A 23,979-nucleotide genomic window follows, 5' to 3' on the forward strand; every position below is an offset into this window, starting at 1 on the left:
AGCCTTAGCAACTGAGCAAGACTGTCTCAAAATAAAAACTAAAAAAAAAAAAAAAAAAAAGACTGGGTATGTAGCTTTGTGGTAAAGCACCCCTGGGTTCAATTCCTTGTACCAGAAAAAAATAATAATAAAAGATAGGAAGAATAATAGCATATTTGTATGCTGGTGGAAATGATCCACAGGACAAGAAAAATATCTCTGGAGATTGTGGCAACAATTGCTCTGATAAAAGGAAGCAGCATTTAATGTTCATATGGAAGGATTGGCTTTAGGCAAGAGCACAACTGTTTTACCTCTGGTTACTGCATAGGGGTGTCAGGATCCTATGGGAGATACGGTATTAAGACTTTGTAGGTTCCCTTCTGCTTGCTTCCATTTTCTCAATGAAGTAGAAATCATGGCCAACCACTAAGTGTGAGGTTGGAGAGGATACATACTGCAATTTGAGGGAAGCAGAGAAAAGATGGAATAGTTTCTGCAGGAGTGAAGGAATGAATTGGTTTGTAACATGGTTGCTGGGCAGCACAAAGAGTCCATTCCTGGTCATGAAGCTAAAACATGATCTGTCAATAAGATGTTGTTTCTTTCTTACTAGCTGGTTTGATCCATGCTTATCTTGCTCATAGTTAGAGTCCCATGGCTAGGACAGTGCTGGTATATAAAGGAACCCTATCCCTACCCTTCCTTTAAGATGAATTCATCTTCCACAAAGCTGTCAAAGAAATTTCTATAAAAACATTCTTGCAATGGTTTACCATAGTCCTCAGGATAAAATTCCAACTTCTGAGCACAGTACAGAAAGCTTATTATGGTCTTGTTTTTGGCTAAGTTCTAACCAGGCCTATTGTTTTAGCTTCATGCTTCATATGTAGGGCATCTTAGAAACTCCCATAATATTTCATGCTGTATCTTTTTGGACTCTCTTCTTCACTTCTAGCTTCTAAATGATTAATGACCACTAGTATTTGGGAATTCAGTTCACATATCACCTTCTCAAAGTAGCCCTTGCTGACCTCCTCCCTAACACTTCCTCCTCCCAGTCTGCACTGGATGCCCATATTATCCCTTAGTGACTTCTGTCTCAGCATTTTCACTACCATATGATAATTGTGTCTCTGTTCACCAAATCAATGCAGGTAAAATCCAGCATAGCATCGTGTTATTTATTTGTATCCCGACCTTCTGCCATGGTGTCTGGCATACAATGGGTACTTTAAAAGTGTCCATAGAATAAAGGAAGGAAAAATAAGAACCAGCAATGACCATCTGTTGTCTGTAAGATAAGCTCCTATAAACATTAGTACATAATACATAGCAAGGCAACCACTCTTAACTGTGTAGGTTACTTTCTTAATTCTTTGACCCTTTTCTACTTCTAAAGGTACTTTACATACATATTTTGATTTTTTTTTATAAACAAAACAGTTGATATTTGTTTAAGATTTCATTTATAGAGATAGGAAGCACTCTTTTAACAGGTTTTCAGACTGGAGTTAGGTGGCTCTGAGCCACACTCACTCTCTTACGTCTAATTAGCAAAGTGGAAGAGGCACACAACACTGGATGCGAGTAGACTCAGGTTGAATCTCTACCCCTCTCTCTTTACCTGAGTCTCCTTTCCTCATTTGCATAAAGCTTACCTGGAGCCATATTGTAAGGATGGCATATTGAAGATGAGCAATCAATGTTAGTTAGTGATTAGAACTGTGAATCAGGATTGGTTAGGCAGCTTTCCTGAATAACAAGTGGCTATAGATCTGAACAAAACAACAGTTTCACTTGACAATCCACCTCTTTCCCTGCTCTCTGAGGTCAACCTGCTTCTCATCCTTTAGGTCTTACTTTAAATGTCCTCATACTCTATAAATTGTTTTCTACTATACCTGCCTTCCACCTCAGTCCACATCCTCTCTTAGCACCTGGGTTCTCCAGTGCCTTCATGGTGCTCACTGCCAATTAAAATTCTAGACTGCAAGTCCCATAGTTGTCTTCTTTAGAATCACACATCCACTGCCTAGTCCAGAGGCCTCACACATGCTAGGCAAGCACCCTACCACTGAGCCACACCCCCAGCTGCACCATGTTTGATTGCACTAGTTAACTAATTTGTTTAGGATTTTTTTAACTTCACCAAGTTGCCTGGAAACCAGGGAGAATATGTTTGTCATTATATCGGGTCAGCTCTCAGAACTAGGGGTCATGGTTTCTGAGACTTTTTTTTTCTGCCTGTGGTTCCCAAAGGCTTCATTACTAAAGAATATTAACAATTACTGTGTGTTCAGGACAATGAATTATTACCAATAGATGAAATCAGAACAGGAAAAATACAAAGTTTCTCAAATGAAGACTCTTGTCAAAGAAAAATATACAATGATTATAAAATCTACTGGTCATGCCTTAAGATGAGAATCCCAACCCAGCTCCCTGTATTTTGCCAGGAGCTGAGGGAGCATGCCAGAATGCTTTGAAACACTGATCATGCCCTGCAGTCACTTGCAAGCTGGCTGAAGAAGTCAAGACTGACATCCTTGAAATCTGGTGAGAATACAAGTCGATATAAATTACAGGCTAAACTGTGCTTTACAGGAGAGCACTAAAGTTACTGTAATTTAACTACAGAACGCCTGAGGAGGGGGAAGATCAGTGAAGACTAAAAGCTTCCTATGGGAAGTGGGGCTTGAGGAAAGAGCAGAAGAGTAAGGAACAGGGGAGGCCTGGATCAAGCAGAGCGCCCTGCTGGTGATAGGCTTGACATTGACAGTGTCACGAACTTGGACCCCAGTGAATGCATTCCCACAACTGTGAGTGGGCCTGTGCCTGGAAAACTGTCTTGCATGTAGGATGGTCCAACTGTAAAGCCTGTGGCTTCCTTGCTACTTCACTACCTTCCTCTAGTCTGCCCTGGAACAAAGCAAGACTGAACCAGCACCACCACAACAATTACAACCATGCAAAACAAAAAGATTCTCTACCCATTGGATTGGCAGCAGGTGGAGAGTCCAGGCCTCAGCCAAAGAAACCATAAGGACAAGCATTTGTGAAAACGCATCTGACTAAACAGTTGTTATATCCCATAAGGAAATGAGATATTGAAAACAAACTACAGCAGGATACTGAGCATGCCTATTTGTACAAGTGTGCATGTCCATGAGTACATGTGTGTGTACTCTATGCACATTTGTGCAGTATGGGTTTGTGCATAGTGTGTACATGTGGGTGTGATGGTATGTGTATGAATGTGTAGAGTATAGGCCATGTTGTTGTATGTGTACTGTGCTATAGTGTGTACCTATGTTTGCAGATGTGCATGTGCAGTTTGTAGTGTGCATGCATGTATATGTGTGAGATGTGGATGCACTTGTATTTGCAGATGTGTGTGTGCATGGAAAGTGCACCTCTCTCTGCCCTGGCATTTGCTTGGGTATCCTCAGGTTTTGGATCCCTCACAGGCAGAAGGAGGTTTGGGGTGCAGACCCCTACTTTCTATTCTGAATCCTGGAAAACCCGCTGTCCTTTTGTGTCTTGCTGTCTGTCTGCAGGGACCTTTCCTCACTGATTTTCTTCCCAGTCAGAGAAGGCGGGGCTGTGCTCTCCTGGGAAGGCTGGGCAGCCAGGAAGTGACTTTGATGGATCGCTTTGCACTGGAGACTCAGCACTCCCAGATTAGAGATGCTGCAGCTCCAGCACCCGCGCCTCCATCCGGGGTTGTTCTGATGAGATAATTTTTCTCATTAACCTTGATAACTCTCTGCTGATATATGGATCTGTGTGCACTAACACAGAACTTTTTAAAAAATCCTTTTTAATGTTCTATGCCTTCCAGAGAGAAGAACTTGGAGTCTGGTCGCAGTCTACAACTGTTCAGCTGTTTAGTAGCCAGGACAACAGCTTCTGGGCATCCCAGTCGACATGGAGGGAGGAACGCAACAAGTCCTGGTCTCCGACACCCTTGGTTTGCTTAGCTAGAAAACTCTCAACAAATAGAGATTAAGTGTTGGAGTGAGTGACACTTTAGAGATCTAACAAATCCATGGGGTTCACGTGCTCCCACTTGCACATCACAGTCTATAATCCAGATAGTTAACAATGATGGCTCCTTACAATTGTCCTAAGCATTACTTGGGATGCTTTTTTCCAGCAAACTTTCTATTTCTCCAATTAAAATGAATTTCTGTATCATACTTGTCTTACAGTACTTGCCATGATGAATTATACCTGTCATTTGGGTCTTTTTCCTGGTCAGCTGTGAACACTTTGGCAATATAGCCTTTCATTTTCACCTTTGTTTCCTCAACATGAATACATTGTCTGGCACATAGTAAGAATTTGATGAATGTTTGTTGAATTTTGATATGAATTAGATAATGCATGAGATTAGGAAGTACCCTGGGTGTTTAATGGAGTCTAGTATTAAAAGGGAGGTTACTAATATCTTCTCAGTTCTACTTACAATGGAGAGAGGCCAGGGAAAGTTAATACATTGAGATTCTTAGTCTGCTATCATGAATAATTGCAAAAACAGGGCCCAGAAATATAACATATTGACAAATTTAAACACTTTTATGAAAACCCAATGCAATATAATTATGATGTCTATAAGGTAAGTACAGCACTTGTTTTTAAAATAATTCATAGTAGCCAGGAGTGGTGGTACATGTTTGTAATGCTGGTGACTTGGGAGGCTGAGACAGAGGATTGTAAGCTCAAGGCCAGCCTCAGCAATTTAGCGAGACCCTAAGAAAACTACTGAGATCTTGTCTCAAAATAAAAAATGAAAAGGGTTAGGATGTGGCTTAATGGTAAAGCCTCCCTGGGTTCAATCCCCAACACCAAAAAAAAAAAAAATCAGTATGCAATATGCCATGTGATCCAGTCATGAGACCCAGTGGAATGATGATCTTTTTTGATTTGTCAGTGTACCTCTGAGTTTACACGTAAACTGATTTAGAAATTATGTCAAAATTCTAAATTCAAGGCTCTTCATGAATATGAGACTCAAGCAAAAGTTCTTCTTGACTTCAATCTGATGCCCAGCCACATACACCTACAATAAACACCTCCTCTCCTTTCTCCCTTTGACCAGGCAGCAGCCATTCAATAGTCTATGAACTGGCACTCTTTTTGGAAAGAAGTCATGTACATCTTGGGAAGTGAAATTAACCTCATAAATCTTTAATGAAGCTGGCAAGATGTTGTGTTGGGCTACGGAGGTAGGGGAGTGGAATTTTAAAAACTTCCAGGAACTCTCGACAGAAAACAGGGAGGTGATAGCTGACAGCTGCTGTAGGGTTAGAGCCAATGATGACATTGAAAAAAGGGGGGACTCTGACTGAAAGCAAAGTGGTGGTGTGGTCCCTTCCAATAGGAGGCAGTTTTCAAACCATGTTGCTTAGAATAAGTTGCTGTTTCCCTGTACCCCTAAAGAGTTTTTGTTTCTGGTAGTATGGGAAGGGTCCTGAGAATTTGCACTTCTTATAAACTTCCTCTTGGTGCCGATGTTGCTGGTCCTGAGGGTTCTCAGGACCATTGCTCTGTGGGAACCCACTCTTACAAAAATGCCAGGCATAAAAAAAGAAAGAAAAGAAAAATGCCAGACTACATCAGAATTATTGGAACTGAAAGAGGAACCAGTGGACACTATTTGAATTATAGAGAACTTAAAGGTATAAAGAATATTATTTATAAACAAATAAATAACAGAAATGTAGAGAGGGGAGAGTGATACCATTTTTTAAATTAGCAACTTGTATTATACCCATTTGGTCATAAGGTCAACTGAAACCACCCAAGTGATGTTCATCTACTGAAACTATTATGAAGATTATAGTAATATATAAAATGGAATCCAGATTGTGATATTAGCTCAATTCACAATAGCTAAGCTATGGAACCAACCTAGGTGCCACCTTCAATAGATGAATGGATGAAGAGAATATGGTAAATTCAATGGAATATTACTCAGCCATAAGAAGAATGAAATTAAGGCATTTGCCAGTAAATGGATGGAATTGGAGACTATCATGCTAAGTGAAATAAGCCAATCCCAAAAGACCAAAGGCAGAATATTCTCTCTCATATGTGGAAGCTGACTCACAATAGGCAGGGGTGGGTGAGGGGGTAGATTGGACAAGGGGCAATGGGGGATAAGGGAAGGAGGATGGGAATGGGAAAGACAGTAGAATGAATTGGACATAACTTTCCTCTGTTCATACATGAATACACAACCAGTGTAACTCCACATCATGTGCAACCACAAGAATGGGAAGTGGTACTCCATGTATGTATGATATGTCAAAATACAGTCTGTTGTGATGTATAACTAAAAGGAACAGATAAAAAGTAAAGAAAAAAGAGACTGTGATGCTAAATTCAATGTGAGAACTAGGTTCAAGACTTGCTCCATGAAACAGTGTCTTCTTCTGAAGTTCCAGGCCCTCCACCAGATACCAGGGAACACAGCTTCGGAGAGGAGACACATTTTTGACACTTAGGGTAGGCTTGCCCAAAGACAAACTTGCAAAAAAAGCTCTGCCTACTGGAGCTTTTAATGAACACATCAGACCCGTGGCAAAAGCTGAAATGCTTGCAAAGATGCTTGCTTAGAATGTTCCCCCGCCCTGTGCAATACTTTTAATTAAAGTCAGTGACGATTGTTAGGCTATTGGCTCCTGCTTGAGGAAGCCTGGTAAATGCCAGCCAGAGATAGTAGGTTCTTGTTTCCTGCCTTTACCAAAGGGTTCTCAACCTCTCTCACCCTCAGTCTTTTGTCTAGCAAATGAGGTAATGGATTTTTTTTTTTTTAAAAAAAGAGAGAAAATGAGAACATGGGAGCTTCTCACATGCAGGGCTTGGCCTGTGGAGGCCACACAATTGTTATAACATATGCCAGAACTTTAGGATATTTAGGCTAATTCCAGATATACTATAATTTTTTAATGCTTTATCTCCATGCTATGAGATTGACAATATTCTTATTGTCCCCACTTTGTTGGGGGAAAAAAAGCCACAAAGACTGAGAAAGGTGGTAAATGTGTCTAAAGTCACACAATTAGTATGTAGAGATCAAGGCTATCTAAAAAAAATTAGTTTTCTCAATTATTCTTTCTAAATAATTAGTCTGTGGGGGGAGGGCGAGTACTAAAGGGCTGTTAACTGATCCAAAGAATTAGTTGACCTATTGTAGAGCTCTGTATTTGACATTTGAGCACATTGTCATTTCAGCTTTTTTTTAAATGTATTTTTACTTATAGATGGACACAATATTTTATTTATTTATTTTTATGTGGTGCTAAGGATAGAACCCAGTGCCTCATGTGTGCAAGGCAAGTGCTCTACCACTGAGCCACAACCCCAGCCCCTCATTTCAGCTTTCTTAACATTATTTCTATGAGCTAAGAGTTAAAAACTGGATTTATGGAAAATTACTAGTCTTTATTTTACACTTAGCCTGTTTCATTCACTTATGTTACCTGCCTTTCCCTTTGGCCTCTGAAATTATGGCACTTAGATATTTTTGAACATTTTTTTTTCTTGCAAAAGAACACTGACGTATCCACACAAATATGTGTACATATAAGTATATGGCAATTTTACTCAAATAGTAGAACAAAGCAAAATTTTAAAAAGTGGAAACAACCCATATGTCCATCAACAAGTGAATGTCTGAAAAAATATAATATCCACAAAATGGAACTTAGTCACACTAAACGGCACAAACTTGGATGAATCTTGAAAGCAGAATTGATGAACAAAAAAGCCAAAAACAAAAGAAAACATGTTATGTGGTAAAAATTATATGGCATCCCAGAACCATAGACCTCTATAGGACAGAAAGCAGATCAATGGTCACCAGGGTCAAGAGGTGGAGTGGGTGGAGTGCTGACTTCCAAAGACACAGGGAGCTTTGTCTTTGGAAGTGTAATGAATGTGTTCCATATCTTGATTGTGGTGATGGCAGTCACATTACATTTGTCAAAATGCATTGAGCCATACATAGTAAAATGAGTGAACATATTTAATTACATTTAAATTATAAATAAATAACATTGGTTTTAAAATTGGTTCTTGGGTGGGGGGCAAAGAGCTTTGCAAAAGATATAGTAAATATGTATGCAGAGTGTTGGAGACCTTGAGTTTTCTCCTAATGTTGTCATAAATTAGAGTAAATTCTTTATGTCTAGGTAGAATTATTTCCTACTTGTTTGGGATGCATCTAAAACAAATGGTGATGGAGAGATTTCAGAAAGCATTTTTCATGTGTGGGATCCCATTATTCTTTAATTGGTTGTATAAAGTTTGGTGCAGTGGTGCATGCCTATATTCTGAGCTCCTTGGGAGCATGAGGGAGGAGAATTTCTTAAGCCTGAGAGTCCAAGACCAAACTGGACAACATAGTAAGATGCCATGTCAAAATAATAATAAATAATAGAATAGAGATCATAAAGCAGAAGTAACAAAATGGCAAATAAAAATAGTTCTCACCTAAAGCATTACCCTTACTTATGCATTGGATATTATTTGTATTATTGTATTTTTTTAGTTGAATTACACTTGAGTACACAGTGTATACGGTCTTAGATGTAGCATGATGGATTTTCATAAACAGCACACCCACATAACTGGCACCCCAACTAGATCATAGAGGAACATCAGCATTCCAGACATTCCTTTATGTGTTTGAGTCCTCCAAACAAGTCACACTAAATATGGGCCAAAGACAGCCATAACCACAACCACAATATCTAAAATTGAAAATTGCTCCACATGGAAGCTTTCATCTGTGATATTTGATACAAAACTTGACATCACATCAAGAAGTAAATCATGGGAAGAAACTTGAAGATTAATGAAAATGTAGGCAGGTGGTATATGAGTACTCCTAGAATCCACCCCAAATGGCTTATTTTATTGAAAATTCACACAAATCCTTCAGCATAGTACCTGAAATAGAGTGGGAGTTAAGTAAATATTTGTTAGAAGGAAAGGGCGGGGGTGAAGAAAGGACCACATTTTAACTTCTTACTGAATTTATATACCTATAGAGAGTGAAAAAAAAAAGCATTTGATTAAAAAGTCCAATAAATAAGACTAACACTTTTTCACTTAATTCACCCACTCTAACCATTTCCCTAAATAATCTATTGATTAGTATTTAGGATTATTGTATTGAGGATAATTTTGAGTCCATAATTTTGAAAGGCATAAATTATTGAGATGCTTACAAAGAATGAATTTCTATTTCTCTCCTTCTACCTCAGCAAATTCTGGACAAGAAAGGAAGAAAGATGGCTAGACCGTTCAGTGGTTGGCATGCCCTCATCAAAGCTCTTGACTTCATCAGGAGGAGCAGCCATGGTTATTGAGTGAGCATGGCAGCTCAGCTGAAGGATGATCAATGGACTTCAACTCAGAGGCAGAGCTGATTGACAGAAGATAATTCTCATCCAAGATAATGGGGAACCTGAATCAGTCACATGCTACTAGAAACAGAAAGAATAAATCTTCCCAAATGAGAAAAAAAAAAAATCACCCTTTTGATGTGTTCATGCTTTCAGCCTGAGTCTGATAGCTGACAATATAGAAGTTTAAATTTCCAAAATGATCTTTTTTCAGTTTAGATTCTTATCAGGCGTTGTTGGTATTACTTAATATGTTTTCTCAGAAAGAAGCAAGGAATCACCTTCTTTCCTCCAAGAGAGAGCATTATAAAGGGTTTCTGCCAAAAGCATGGAGCCTCAGATAAGTAATCTCATCCTTCACCCATGATAAATAAGCTATTAAAAATCAAGAAAAAAAGAAGCAGTTGGAATGTCTGAAATGCACAGACAATGTTGTGGGAACCTCATTTGTAAGACCAGGAGTCTTCCCCATTGTTTAGCCACAGTGCTGAATCTTCTCTATTTATATTTTTGTTTGGGATTTTTCTCTTCCCTGGCCTGACGTGCTTTGTGTGGGAGACTGAAAAGCTGCCAGGGCTAGTCCATCTGGCTGGCCAAATGGATTGTGCTCACTGGAGCGATGCCAATTGTAAACCAGTAGAAAGTTTAATTTCTGGACAGTCTAAACACCCGGCTCCTTTCTCAGTTTAATGGAGACTACGTTTCTATTTTCCAGGTGACTCTTACAGTTGGCCTGAGCATTGTCACCATGTCTTGCCTCCTAGAATCTTGACCTCAGTCTCCGAGCTCAAGAGTGAAACCTCTCCTCGGCATCAAGTCCAAAGCACTGAAATGAGTTTGATGAAAAGGTTTATGGCAAGTGAAAAATCACTATGTTACATTTGATTACATTTGTCTGACCTTGAACAATCTTAGGAGCCAGAGTAGTCATTTCAGTTAAGTAATTTAGTTTAAATTGCTTAATTAAGAAATAAAATTTCATGGAATTCCCTAGATTAATTTGCACTTATACTTAAGAGCATCAACATTTATAATCAATTTAAAGAGGAAATAGGCCTAGAGTATTTTATAGTTTGCAGTGAAACCTAATTGGATTCATTTGGGCTGAAATAGGAAATATAGAGTGATCTGATATATTTTTAATTTCCCACATCTTAAGGACAATAATGGGCATTTAATCTTTGTGAGGCACTGAGTTTCAGACTTGAAATTACAGAAACTGTGGATTTCTAAGATAAACTGGCTGATTCCCCTTGCTCTTACTTTTCAGAGAAGGCATTCAGTAGGGCTGGATTGCAGCAGGATCCAGAGACAGAGCTGACCTACACATCATGGCAGGTAGGTGACAGGGGAGGTAGCCTGGGACTGGCAAGGCCTACCATTCTCAGTCCCTGTTTGTGCTATCTATCCAGATTCTTCCTCTTTCTCCTGAAGAAGATTTTAAATAAGATTGTCAGGATGAGATTTGAGTGTTTCAGAGGTCTCTGTCAAGATTCCAGGGAAGGATTGAGAACTAGTCTGTGGGAACAGATTAGCAGACAGAGAACACTTTTGAGCCCATGTGTCTATCCTAGGGTGTCTTAGTCTGTTTTCTGTTACTATAACAGACCAGGTCATTTATAAATGAAATTTATTTTGCTCATGGTTCAGGATGGTGAGAAGTCCTAGAGCTTGGTGCCAGCATCTGCTGAGGGCTTTCTTGCTGCATCAGAACATGGTAGGGGGTACCACATGGGAGACAGAGCAAGTCTACCAAAACAGATCTCTTATAAATCCACTAATGCCATTGTTGAGTCTACCCTCATGACTTCATCTAATCCTAATTACTTCCCAAAGGTCCTGCTTCTAAATACTATTAGCATATGAATTTGAGACTTAAATTACCCACACTTTGGGGGAATACATTTAAACTATGGCACTAGTAAGAAATCCTGAGATACTGAATTAAGAAAGCAGCAATAAAAATAGAGAAGAGATATTCTAGGACTAAGGTCAAAAAGACTTGGTGATCTATTGGAAGACAATGGGGAAAGAGTGGTGAGAGGGTGGGAGGAAGTAACCATGACTAACAGGTTTCTGCCTTGGCTCACATCTAGTCTTCTGTACAGCCAAGTTTGTCTAGGGTGGGGCACATTTATACCCATTGTCCTCCCTTTCTATTCTCTAATAGGTCCCCCTAGTAAAATGATAAACAGAAATCATCTTAGAAAATATAGGAAAAAGGCAGATTGAGGGAGGTTTTAGACATATTTATTATATTTGAGATGACTCTGTTGCAATTGTATTTATTCGTGTACCTTCCTTAAAAAACTTTTTGAAAAATATTTCTGCATTAGATTGCAGTTCTCACAACTAATTTAATCCTTCAAACTCCATCTTTATTCATCCTTGCAATTCTTTTCCTTCATCTATTTTTCTTTAATCATAGTATTTAATGCCTTCTACCCATAATCATAAGTGCAATTATTAAATATGTATGTTGAACATTGCTTGCTGTCTACTAGGATGGAAGTTTCTTGAGCCAAGAAGATTGGTCTCTTCTGATCCTGAAATATTACAAGTACCTACAACAGTACTTGGTATTTAGCAGGCAATCAATGAGCTTTCTGAATGAATGATATATATTGTTTCCAAGATGTCTAACACAAAGTGAGTCATGTGATTCTGAAGCTTAAGAGAGAGTCTGGAATAAAGTGATAAAACTGTATCAATACCAAGTAGATCATGTTTGAGGCTATGAAATGATTAATATACCTTAGGGAAATCATTTTAACGAAGATAAGGACACAGCTCAGGACTGAGCCTAGAGATTAACAACAATTAGGAGAACATGTGAGAAGGGAAATCTGGGTAGAAACCGAATAGGAGTGCCAATTAAATAACCAGAGCCAGGAAATGGTAGTGTTATGGAAACTAAAGGGGATTTAAAAGAATTTTTGTCAGGAAATATTTACCAAGAATATGAAATAAACCACAATATCCAAGTAAAGCCTGAATCGTTATTACCCAATCTTTTAGCAAGATGATTGTTAGGACAGAACAGTACTCCCCTTTTCCACAAATTTGTATGATAGAGCTCTAACCATCAATATAACTGTATTTAGAAAAAGGGCCTTTAAAAGGGTAATTAAGGTTAAATAAGGTCATAAATATGAGAACCCAATGCACAGACAATGTTGTGGAACTGTACACCCACACAGGAAAGGTCAGGTGAGGACACAGCAAGAAAGTGGCCATCTGCATACCACAAAGAAGGCCTCTGGAGAAGCCAAACCTGCTGACATCTTGATCTTAGACTTGGAGGCTTTGGACTGTGAGAAAGGAATTTCTGTTGCTTGAGCCACCTCATCTGTTGTATTTTGTTATGGTGGCCTTAACTGACTAGTATAATTGTCATTATTAAAAGGTTGTACTTGAAATCACATTTTTCAGAAGATGTGAAAGATGATTGCATATAGCACTAGGGTAGAAAGTCAAATGGGAGTGAGTATAATCCTGCTTCCTAGAATAGCAGGAGGAGAGAAATGACCGAGGAACAAGAGGCTGTGTGGTAATCCCAGGAGAGCACTACTGAAAAATGGTTACCATAAATTTCCAAGAGGCAAGTAGATCATCTCCACACTACAATACCCATAATTATGCATACTAATTAGGGCATAATTGTTTGCTTTATAACTGAAGGAAATTCTGGGGAGTTTCTAATATGAAATAGGTAGAAGAATTTTACAAGGATCTTAGCAATGAAGATAGCACTCTTGGTGTGATCACAGGGTCACTAAAATATCCTGGAGTTCCTAACCAAAAAATTAAATCATGTTGATGCCAGGCCCCAGGTTTTAGAAAGTTTAAGATTGTTTGTCCCTCAAAAATTTTAAATGCACTTTTATAGTTTTTTTTCCCTTAGGGTTTATCAATTTACAGTCAGAGCTGAGTTTTTCTTTCTAGAGGACATTAATTGTTTCCGCTGAATTAGCACATAGGGTAGAAAGTTGGTTTGCATGCATTGCATCCTAATTCTTCTCCCAGTCTCAAGGGATTTTCTCCTGCCTCAATATGTCCCTTCATAATACAAATGCATTATCTCCAATATAAACAAGTGAAAATGAAAGCACTTTTATTCACATTACTTTGTCTGTACCTTAGTTCTCTGTTCATAGACAAATCCTCCTATTATGACAATCTCCAAACCTTTACCATCTCTTCTCAACCTTCTCCAATCAGGCTGGGTTTAACAAGGAAGTTAACCTTGTTGACTTCCATATTGCCAAGGTTAATTCCATCTTGACATAGGTTAATTATCTATCTTCATCTCTCTACAGTTATTCCTTCCTTCTTTCCTCCCTTCTTCTTCTCTTCCTTCTTGTTTCTTTGCTCCAATTCTTCCTTCCTTTCAAAGCACTTCTGAACTTAGCTTTGGAACCAGCATACTCTCCTGGTTTTCCACTTATGTCACTGTTTCCTATCAGCCTCGTTTCTGACTCAGGAGTCCATTTCTGAGTCATGAACTCTAAAATTTGAAGTGCTTCATAGCTCAATGTTTGCTCTCCTACCTACTCTATAAATTTTACTCTTTAGGTGGTCTCCTGTGATTTCCTGGATATATACACCATCTTAAGGTGATGGCTTCTCAACCTTTTGCTTGGGTTCAATTCCCATTAAACCCAGACATTGTAAATTAATATGTTAAATAAAAGTAAGCCTTTTATTCTCACCATGACTTCTGATACAACTATTGTCATGAATGCTCTAGCAAAACTTAGTAATTGTCTTTCAGCCATCTTTTTCTCAATCCATTACCAAGTTGTATTTGTTATACTTTAAAATGAGATATCTGTTCTAGCCTCTGTTAACTCCTTGTCACTATCGTGTATTTTATGGGTAACTGAAATAATTTCATAACTGGTACCTCTGCTTCCACTCTTGCTCCATATTATAGACCCAGAAGAACAGCCAAGATAATATTTTACAAATAGAAATTATATCAAATGCTGCCTATTGAACATATTACACTGTGCTTCTGGGTACCTTGGAGGTTGCACTTACCTGACTTCTTGTGGGAGGTAAGGTCATGTGACTGGTACTGGCCCAGTGGGTTGTGAGTAGAAATGACCCTTGCATTAATAAGTTATTTATTAATTATTTGCAGAATTAGAATTATTAATTATTTGCAGAATTAGAGACTCCTACATTTCCCATTGCCACATAATTGGCATGTTCCAGGTGGTGGTGGCTCCATAATTCTAGGTCTGTTATGTTTTTGATGTGCTGTCCCACAAAAGCTCACGTATGAGACAATCCAAGAAGGTTTGGAAGAGAAATGATTGCACTGTAGCTTTATCCAAATCAGTGGATTAATCTCTGATGGGATTAACTGAGTAGTAACTGGAGGCAGGTGGGGTGTGGCTGGAGGAAGTGGTTCATTGCGGATATGGCTATGGGGTATATATTTTGTATCTGGAGAGTGGAGTCTCTCTCTCTCTCTCTCTCTCTCTCTCTCTCTTCCTCTCTCTCTCTCTCTCTCTCTCTCTCTCTCTCTCTCTCTCTCTCTCTCTCTCTCTCTCTCTCTCTGCTTTCAAATCATCATGTGAGCTGCTTCCCTCTGCCACACTCTTCCACCATGATGTCCTGCCTCACCTCAAGTCCAGGGGAGTGGAGTCTGCTGTCTGTGGATTGAGACCTCTGAAACTGTGAGCCCCTAAATAAAACTTTCCTCCTCTATGGTTGTTCTGGCAGGATCTTTTAGTCGTAGCAGCAACAAATCTGACTAAAACAAGGTCTAGAGTGGGGGTAACAATGGTCAGTATAGGAAATAGACCCACCCAGCAGGGTAATCCTAATAAATATAAAATGCAATCATGACAAAAATCTGTGTTCAGTCATTGAACTTTTCTTTTTGTTACAGCAACATGACCTATCTATTTTGATCCAGACTCTTTTCTGCTTGAAATGAATCTCATGTTGATGGGTTTTCACCACATTTTGAATAAAATTCAAATCCCTTTCTGTGGTCCTATGGGACCATGTGATTTATCTGCTTTTTGATTTTTACTCTAGAATCATTTTCTTGTTTATCCTATTTATTGAGCCCATTTCTTGCTTTTGAACTTTGTTTCCAAAGCTTAGGGAAGATTATCTCCAGAACCTCACATAGCTGACTCCATCACTTCATTCAGTTTTCTGCTCAATATAACCCACTCAAGGAGCCTTATCTTCTCTCTTTAAAAATATGTTCCCCCATCTCCCACCCAAATCTCTTGGTATTCTTATCTTCTATATTAGACAGTATAGGCTAGGTCATGTTGAAATAACAAGCACCACAAAGATCCCAAAAGTTTGTCTCAACCCATGTTTATATCTTGTTCTCACTGAAATCAACACTGTGTATTAGTCAGATTCTGTTGCTTTAATGAATATGTGAGATAAACAGTTTAAAAGAAGGAAGAATTCATTTTAGCTCATGGTTTCAGTCAGTGATTCCTTGGCGCTGTCACTATGACCCTGTGGTGGCACGGTATATCATGGCAGGAGTATGTGGCACAGAAGGTTTGTGTACCTCAGGTGTCTGGGATGTGAAAAAAGAGACAAAGGAGGATCAGGTTCTCAATATCCCTCAAGGGCTTACCTCAAATAATATAATTACCTTGCATTAGGTCCTGCCTTCAAAGGTTCCATCATCTCCCAATAGTGCCACAGGCTGATGACCAAGCCTATGGTCCTATGGGGGAGATTTAAGATCCAAACTATCACACAGTGGATCTCTGCTCATTACACCAAGCAAGGAGCAAGACTAATGGAGGCTCCACTTTACTGAAAGATTTCAAGATCCCTGTGGCATAGTAATTAGAACTATGCTCTGTCCAATACAACTAAATAAATACTCTTGCCCAGAAACCACATATACTATTTCAACTAACTGGACCCATGGGTGGTCCCAGTCACAGAGAGTTAGGATGCTGTTTTGGAAAGGAGGAAATTCATATAATGAGACAAAATACAGGAGTGACTGTCATAGCTGCTGTATTAGTTTTCTACTGCTGTGTAACAAATTGAACCATAAATTAAGCTACTTTTCAGTACTATGTCCTATACTTTCTTGGTGCAATAAATGACTGTGCTCACAAAGACTTCCCTATACTTTTGCCTTTCTTCAGTAAAGCACCATAATAGGACCAGGCTGATGTCTGTCATGCCATTTTTAAAACTATTAAATTGCACTTTTATACAAAGCCTTAGACTTATACCAAAGGTTCCTGTAAGGACTGTCATCTGTCCTCTGATTTATCTTCTGCATTTAATGTGAAATTAGGGCTGAGAATATTTTACTTTAGATCTTATATGTACCTTTCTCAATGTGAAAAATCTATGTCCAAATTCAATTTGAGGAAAAGCTTTGTTTTCTTTGGAAACCAAATGTTTTAAAATATCTTAACATATTACCCTCTGAAAATTAGCTGCTGGGAAACTCTTAGTGTTATACTCAGTTCCAAAAGTTATGTTGATCTCTGTTCTGTTGTTGGAATGTTTATTTTTGTCCTCTTTAATCTCTCCCAGTTAAACTCTGATTTTCCAGTTACATTATTTTTAGCATTTCTATAAATCACTGCAAGTTCTTGTTGAGACAGAGAGAACACAGATATTTGGAGTTTTTGTCCTGCTTTCTCAATCTTCAATCTCAAAATTATGTTTATTATAGTTCACATTCAGAGCTAGCAAAAGCCAGGAACTACCATGCTTATATCCCTACAAAATCACAAGATCTCTTGCATTATTCATCCAAATTCAAAGAGGTGGAGAGATAGGATCAGAAGGCACGGCTTCTAGATCCAAAGTCAGCAACCTCAGCATGCTTTATGTAGGAGAAATAAATGAGTATTGTGTCCAAGAGGCTTACACTGAGATGAGCATGGGGAGGTGGGCTGAGGATGAAAATGTGTGAATTTGCCCATTATTAGGCAATGGTGGTGAGGAGTGATGTGATATAGGAATGTGTACCCTGGGCACAAGCACTTCAATGAAATAGTTGAAGTCATCATGCAATCAAATAAGTCCTATGAGTGGGCCTCACCTGACTTTTTTTCTATGGTCTATGGGGTTTGATTGGTTTGCTCAGGATGAAGGTGAGACAGGACACATCTTAGTCAATTTCTAAAGCAAACTTTCTCCAGGCTAATTAGATAGTCTACCTGACTTTGACTAATACATAAAGAGTAAAATAATACCAATAATTGTTTTAAAAAGTAAATTCCATATAGTGGTGTAAGGCAGAATAGGGATGGGTGTAATAACAATGTACTGAATGTTTATTTGGGTAAAGTTTTTTACCTTCACCCAAACTATGACATAGTTTGTTGTTGCTAGTTTTTGTTTGTTTCAAATTTTGTAATATCTCAGATATTATAATTTTTTAATGGTAGACATTGCAGATAATAGGAAGACCTTTTATTTCATTAAATAAAGAAGAAATAGACTAAACTGTACTTCTCTCATCTTATTTATAAATCATGTTGGATAAGAAAAGGGGAGAGATAAAATGGAATTGAACCCTATCTCCAGAACAAGAAACCATAAAAAGTTTGCGATACTTACACAAACTGAGGGATGTATATTTCAAACTCCATTATTTAATTAATCTTCTATTATTTAAAGCTATGTCACTCTTTTAGCTTGGATTGAAAAATTATAATAGTGATTTAATGTCTTAAACTGACATCAGGAAGAAATGGTTTGTCAAGTGTCCAGGCCTCTGCACACTCTGACAAGGTCAACTGAGTCCTGGTGTCTAATTTGTATGTTTTACATATGAAGAGAAAGACTGTGGGTTGGGATGGGGAGAGCAGAGGAAAGGAGGAGCACCAAGAGGCAAGGAACCCAGCTTCACATCCTACCTCTGCTGTTTGAGTTTTGTTTTTACATATCTTCTGTAAGTCTCATCTGTAAATTGGTAAAGAAAATATTTGCCCCATAAATTTATTGGGAGGATCAATAAAATACCTAATTCAAACACTTAGAAGAATACCTAGTTCTTAATAAAAGCTCAGCGAATGATAGCTGTGATTATCCTTATTATTAATGTTGAAGAATGGGAGGAAATCTCAGCAAAGAATTCAACAGCCTGAAAATGCAAACTGTGTCTTCAATGTATTTTCTCTATGAGATAGGCGGGGCCTTAGGTGGCCAGGAAAATTATGACATAATAATAGTCTACCTTCAAGAATTATTTTTTCTCTTTCTTTCCTTCTTCCAGTATTTATAAATATGGCCTACTTTGTTTCAAGGGATGCATTCATTTATTCATTCAAAAACATTTTTATGAACCTTTTTTGCCCCAGAAATGGAGCCAGGTGCTAATGATATAATGATTAATGCAGGCACATCCCCTGCCTTTATGGAGAGCACAGTTTAGGGAAAAAAGAAAAACCAAACTAAAGGCCATTGCAAATGGTAACTGGATTTGACTCTTTCTGTCACATGCAGCCATGACCTGGTGAGCTCTCTCACACAAAGGTCTTGATGACTCCTTCTAGGATTATTTATGACTAATGGAAAGCTACTAAAGAGAGGAAAACTTAATCCAAATAAAAGAACTTCTAATGACAGAAGTTGAGTTAATGTGGCACCAAGAGTAAGAAAGATATTTAAATAAAATTTTTCTCTATACATTTCAAACTCTACCACATCGTTAACCCCTACTCGGCACAGAAGTAAGGCTTGATATTCTTTGCACGTGATGACTGTTAAAGTATGGAATGTTTCAGCCCCATACCCCAGTGTGACTTTCCCCCTCCTTTTTAATATAAAAACTCAATGCAACCTGAGTCTGTTTAAAAGTTTAAAGACAAAAAAAAGTCCTTTTTGACTAGGTGAGCAAAGACATTTTCAAAATTAGAAGAATAAGAGGTTTTTCCATTCAGAGCTAAGACCTTGGAGCATGGAAATGTTGGAAATGCATTTAAATTACAAAGCAGATTGTGATGATTCCTATTGAGTGGAGTTGAGTGAGACAATGGTCCTCAAACCTTGCTGCACATTAAAATCACATGGGGACCTCTTGAAAATTGCCTATGTCCATGCTCCACTCAACACCAATTAAATAAGCCTACTTGGAATCTGAACAGTGTTTTGTTTTTTTTTTCTTTCTTTCTTTCTTCATTTTAATGAAGAAGATTCTATTACACAGCCAGGTTTGAGAACCACTGGAGCAGAGGAAGAGTACCAGGACCTAGAGATGAACCCTGAAGGCTTGGCCGGACTTTGATACAAGGGAGGAGTAAATAATGGCAGCCTGGCAGGAGACTGGTGAGAGAACAAATGGTCAAACTTAAGAATGGTCCCAATAGGGCTGTGAAGAGCCAGCCTGACCTAAGCCAGTGCCTCCTATTAAGGAGGCAGATGGCAGGGCCATGTTGGGAATATTGGAATTCTTCCACCACTAGTACTCTTCATTGAAGTTCTCCTTTAGTTAATAAAGGTGTTGGTGTATATTTTGTGTGTTTTTTTTTAATGTACAATGAATATTTTGGATCCAAGTATTTTAAGTCAAAGTAGTACTTTGGTATTTTATTTTGAATAAAGTTTTAGATAAGAATGCTTTTCCCATTTCCTCCTCTGAAAAAGAGTGAACAGTAGGATAATAAAATGAGATTCTCAATCTGAGGTTACAATGCAGTGTGTCCAAAAGTCCAGGAAGATAGCATAAATGGAGGCAAAATTATAGGGAATAGGAAACTCCACATATTTAGGGCTGTCATCTCAGGAATTTTGCTGACCCAAGTGGTGAATTCAAAAAGAACTCTGAAGAAGTATTGGCAAGTGAAAATTGTTTCTTTTTTTCCCCAAGAAATTAAGGTAGCTAGACCATAATGAGTATTTTGTTGTTCCATCAATATTATTTTATTTTAAAGAACATAAAAATATTCATAGGAATTTCCATAGTTACACTTATAATGCAAATGTCCCACCCAAATTTCCTGATAGGATGATAAATTCTTCAACCCTGAGTTCTACTAAAATGAAATTTATAGAAACTTAAATCAGAAAGAGACATCTAGATTGGGTACCATGGTGAATACCTGTAATCCCAGCTACTCAGGAGGCTGAGGCTGGAAGATCACAAGTTTGAGGTCAGCCTCAGTAACTTATTGAGCCCATCTCAACATAAAATCTAAAAAAGGACTACAGATAGAGTTCAATAGTAGAGTACTTACCTAATGTGTAGAGGCCCTGGGTTCATTACCGAGTACCACAAGAGAGAGAGAGAGAGAGAGAGAGAGAGAGAGAGAGAGAGAGAGAGAGAGACAGAGAGAGACAGAGAGAAAGAGAAGGAAGGAAAAAGGATATGCCTAATTAGAAGCCATTCCAAGTGACACTTGGAAAAAAACCTAACAGTATTTAAGGTTACTACCCATCATAACTCCTTCCCATATCTTAGTTTAAATAAGTATAAAAACAAAGTCCAATTATGTGTACATTCATTTAGCCATAAGTGCATATATTTGGTTCTGGTATAATATTGTGGCAAATGGAGAGTTAGAGAAAATTTAATACACCAAAATTTCTCTAAAAATGAGTATTATCTACAGTTGAAAGTAATAATGTTATAAGCTGCATTGGGTTGGGATGATGAAGCCATGGAGAGGAGATCTGAGTAATAACAGATGGTGACTATTATACCTTTTCTAGAAGGTGAAAGCTAAATATGAAGATTTAATTTACTGTCTGAAGTAGACTGCAGTCTTCATAATACTTATTGCTTTTTTCACCCCTTGTATCTCTTCATTTCTCCTCTAAGTAAGCATAGAGCAAATATGTTTGATATATAGGTTTAGAAAATGTGTCAAATATTAGCATCCTTGGGCTGGCCACATTATTATCTCCAGCTTTAATTCACATTTCCTCTCCTAAAGAGTATCAACTGCTCCCAAATGCTTCTTTAGACCCTTCTGAATATTTTGCCTTCTGTACCAATTATGGACATATTCTATTTTCTAAGGTGGGTCCCATTCCTATGTATTCTGCTTCTGGGTATCCAAGAAAACTACACAAGAGCACATGTTTAATTTCCTCGTTTTGAGTGTGAATGGAAACTGTGACATGCTTCTAACCAATGAACAATACCCTATGATTACATTTTTCAAGACTGACTTTCTAACTGACTTGTTCTACAGGTGCACTTGCTTATGCCAAGTTAGCAACCATGTTTGGAAAATTCCCATGGAGAAAACTAGAACTTCAGGAACCCTCTAATGGCTAAGGATGGTTTCTAAGAGCTGAAGGTGGCCTCCAGCCAGCAAGTTGCCCACTAATAATGTGAGATAATAAATGCGCATTGTTTCACTCTTCTAAATCTATGGTAATTTGTTATACAGAAACAGAAAACTATTACACCATCCAGAGGTACAAATCAAAATAAAGCTAGAGATTAATCAAGCCCGGAACAGGCTGAAGTGATAACATTCCATCTTACCTGTAGCATTTTGCTCTTGGGTAGTGTGGCTTCTAGCTTTTAGTAAGTGATTTACAGAGGGTTTAGTGTGTGAAGTTATGACTTCGACTCACAAGAATGCCTTCAAGCTGGAAAATAAGTGGGAATAAGGCAATGTAAAGAAACTGTTCAAGATTAAACATAGTTTACTTTGTTAAAAAAAAAGTGACAAGTGGATTCATCAGCTGTTCAGCCCAAGAGAGATAGAGAGATTAGTTTCACCTTGTGGATATTTGTTTGTTATTATAGTTATTATAACAAATATGAGAGGAAATGAAAATCCCAATGTCCGAGTGAGACTTGTTCGTATCCTTTGAAGGCAATTTTAGAATAGAATGGTCACCTGAAAAAAGCAACTGAAAAATGTCAAAACAATATTCAAAACAGCTCAAAACAATATTCATCATTGATTAATCTCATCTCATTTCTATTACGAACATTCAATTAAAGGGTTAAGGGAACCATACATGTTAAAAAAACACTGATATTTTGAGTCCACTTATCTTTGAAAGAAGTGTCCAATGGCACTAAAATAAAAATCTACATAGATTAGCTCTCAGTTTCTAAAATTTGCTTTCCTTTTTCAACATTGGAGAAGAGTATCTAACCCTTTCCTCTCTCTTGGGCAAGAGTTGAAATTGCCTGGTATAAATTAAATATGGGTGTGGAGAAAAGAACTCTTAGAAAAAATTCCCCAAATGCAACAAGGCATGCTTTCTTCATCTGATATTCTCTATGTAGCATTGACTTTTCTTCAACTGCTACTTTCTGTAAGAGTCCATAGTTGAACACAGTCTATAGGCATGAAGAGTGGGGATCTGATTTAGAGGTATAAATGCATTAATGATCATGTAGCCAACAACAATTTGTATGTTGATCTATAAGAGTGTCCATGTTAATAATTTCTAAGAAATGCAAGGCTGAGATATTATAGTCTCCATTTGAAATTTAGAGAAAAGAACAGAGAAGGAGAGTGAGCAAAGCTTAGATGAGAGTGAACATGCTGTTATTTTTTCCTTGAGAATTTAATGATCACCTCAACTTAACTTATCAGCACCTGTTAATATCCACAGAGGCAGAACTTGTATGCATCCATACCCATCCAGGAATACCAAGGAGATGAAGATTCATTAGCTTGTCCAGAAAATCTTGACTTTTTTTTTTAATCACTCCTCTTCCCAGACTATAAACTCTAGGTTTTGAGTCTTTGAGTGCTAGAATTGTGGGTTTTGTTTTGTTTTTGTTTTTGTTTTTTTGAGGAAATTGGAGCCCAAATAGGTGAAATAAGTGACATGTCTTGTCCACTATGAGTAAGGACAGGCACATAAAAAAGTACGTACATTTCTCCAGGTCTTGCTCTAAACCTTGGTTCACACCATCTTCAATGCTTCCAAGAAACATGATGCGTAAAAAGAAAACAAGGCTTATAGAGTTTAAGAGTCTTTCTTATAGCTGCACAACAAATCAATGGCACAATTAATTAATAGTCCGTAAGAGACCCAAAGCCAGGTCTGTTTAATTCCAAAGTCTATCCTCCTGCTATTAACTGGGATGCTTCTTAAAAACCCAGTCTTCTCTATTATAAGCCATAGCTCCTTTCTTAGCAATGAGTCTGAGCCTACAGTTCTAAGTCAAAGGTAAAGTCCATTGTATGAAGAGTTACCTTGAGATCATTTCTCTTCCACAGATGGCTGAAACCTGGGCTTGTGAAGACAGGGTATCTGCTCCTTGGTGGAGAATTGAAAAATGTGTGCAGGTAAGTGTGTATATGTGTGTGCACATTCACACATGAGCACAGATGGTGACACTATGAGGTACAACAAAAGTTGAAAGCCCTCTCTTACGTTTTGGCACAGACCTGTGTTTTTATTTATTTGAAGTGATGCTTTTCATCAACTCCATATGAAGTTGCTTTTATCAACATATAGTAAAGAGGCCTGTTGGAAAGTCCATGGAGACTGGACCCCTCTGAGTCATTTCAATTCTGACCAGATCATGCTTCCTAGGAGCACCTTTCAGGTGTCATGGCAACCGAGTCTCCTTGCTTCTTTCTCTCAGAAAAAGAAATGGAAATTTACAGGCACTAAAGGACCCTATCAA

The 23,979-nt window shown here is 38.1% G+C and overlaps 1 pseudogene; it reads right to left on the reverse strand.

Moving 5' to 3' along the window:
* LOC124106161 (T-complex protein 1 subunit eta-like) overlaps positions 1-23,280 on the reverse strand; it is a 42,480-nt pseudogene extending 19,200 nt beyond the window's left edge.
* Positions 23,281-23,979: the final 699 nt, after the last annotated feature.

Source organism: Marmota monax, unplaced genomic scaffold (genome assembly GCF_021218885.2).
Source record: "Marmota monax isolate L192 unplaced genomic scaffold, Marmota_monax_Labrador192_F-V1.1 WCK01_AAM20220418_F8-fsc00034, whole genome shotgun sequence".
In the NCBI taxonomy this organism is placed as follows: domain Eukaryota; kingdom Metazoa; phylum Chordata; class Mammalia; order Rodentia; family Sciuridae; genus Marmota; species Marmota monax.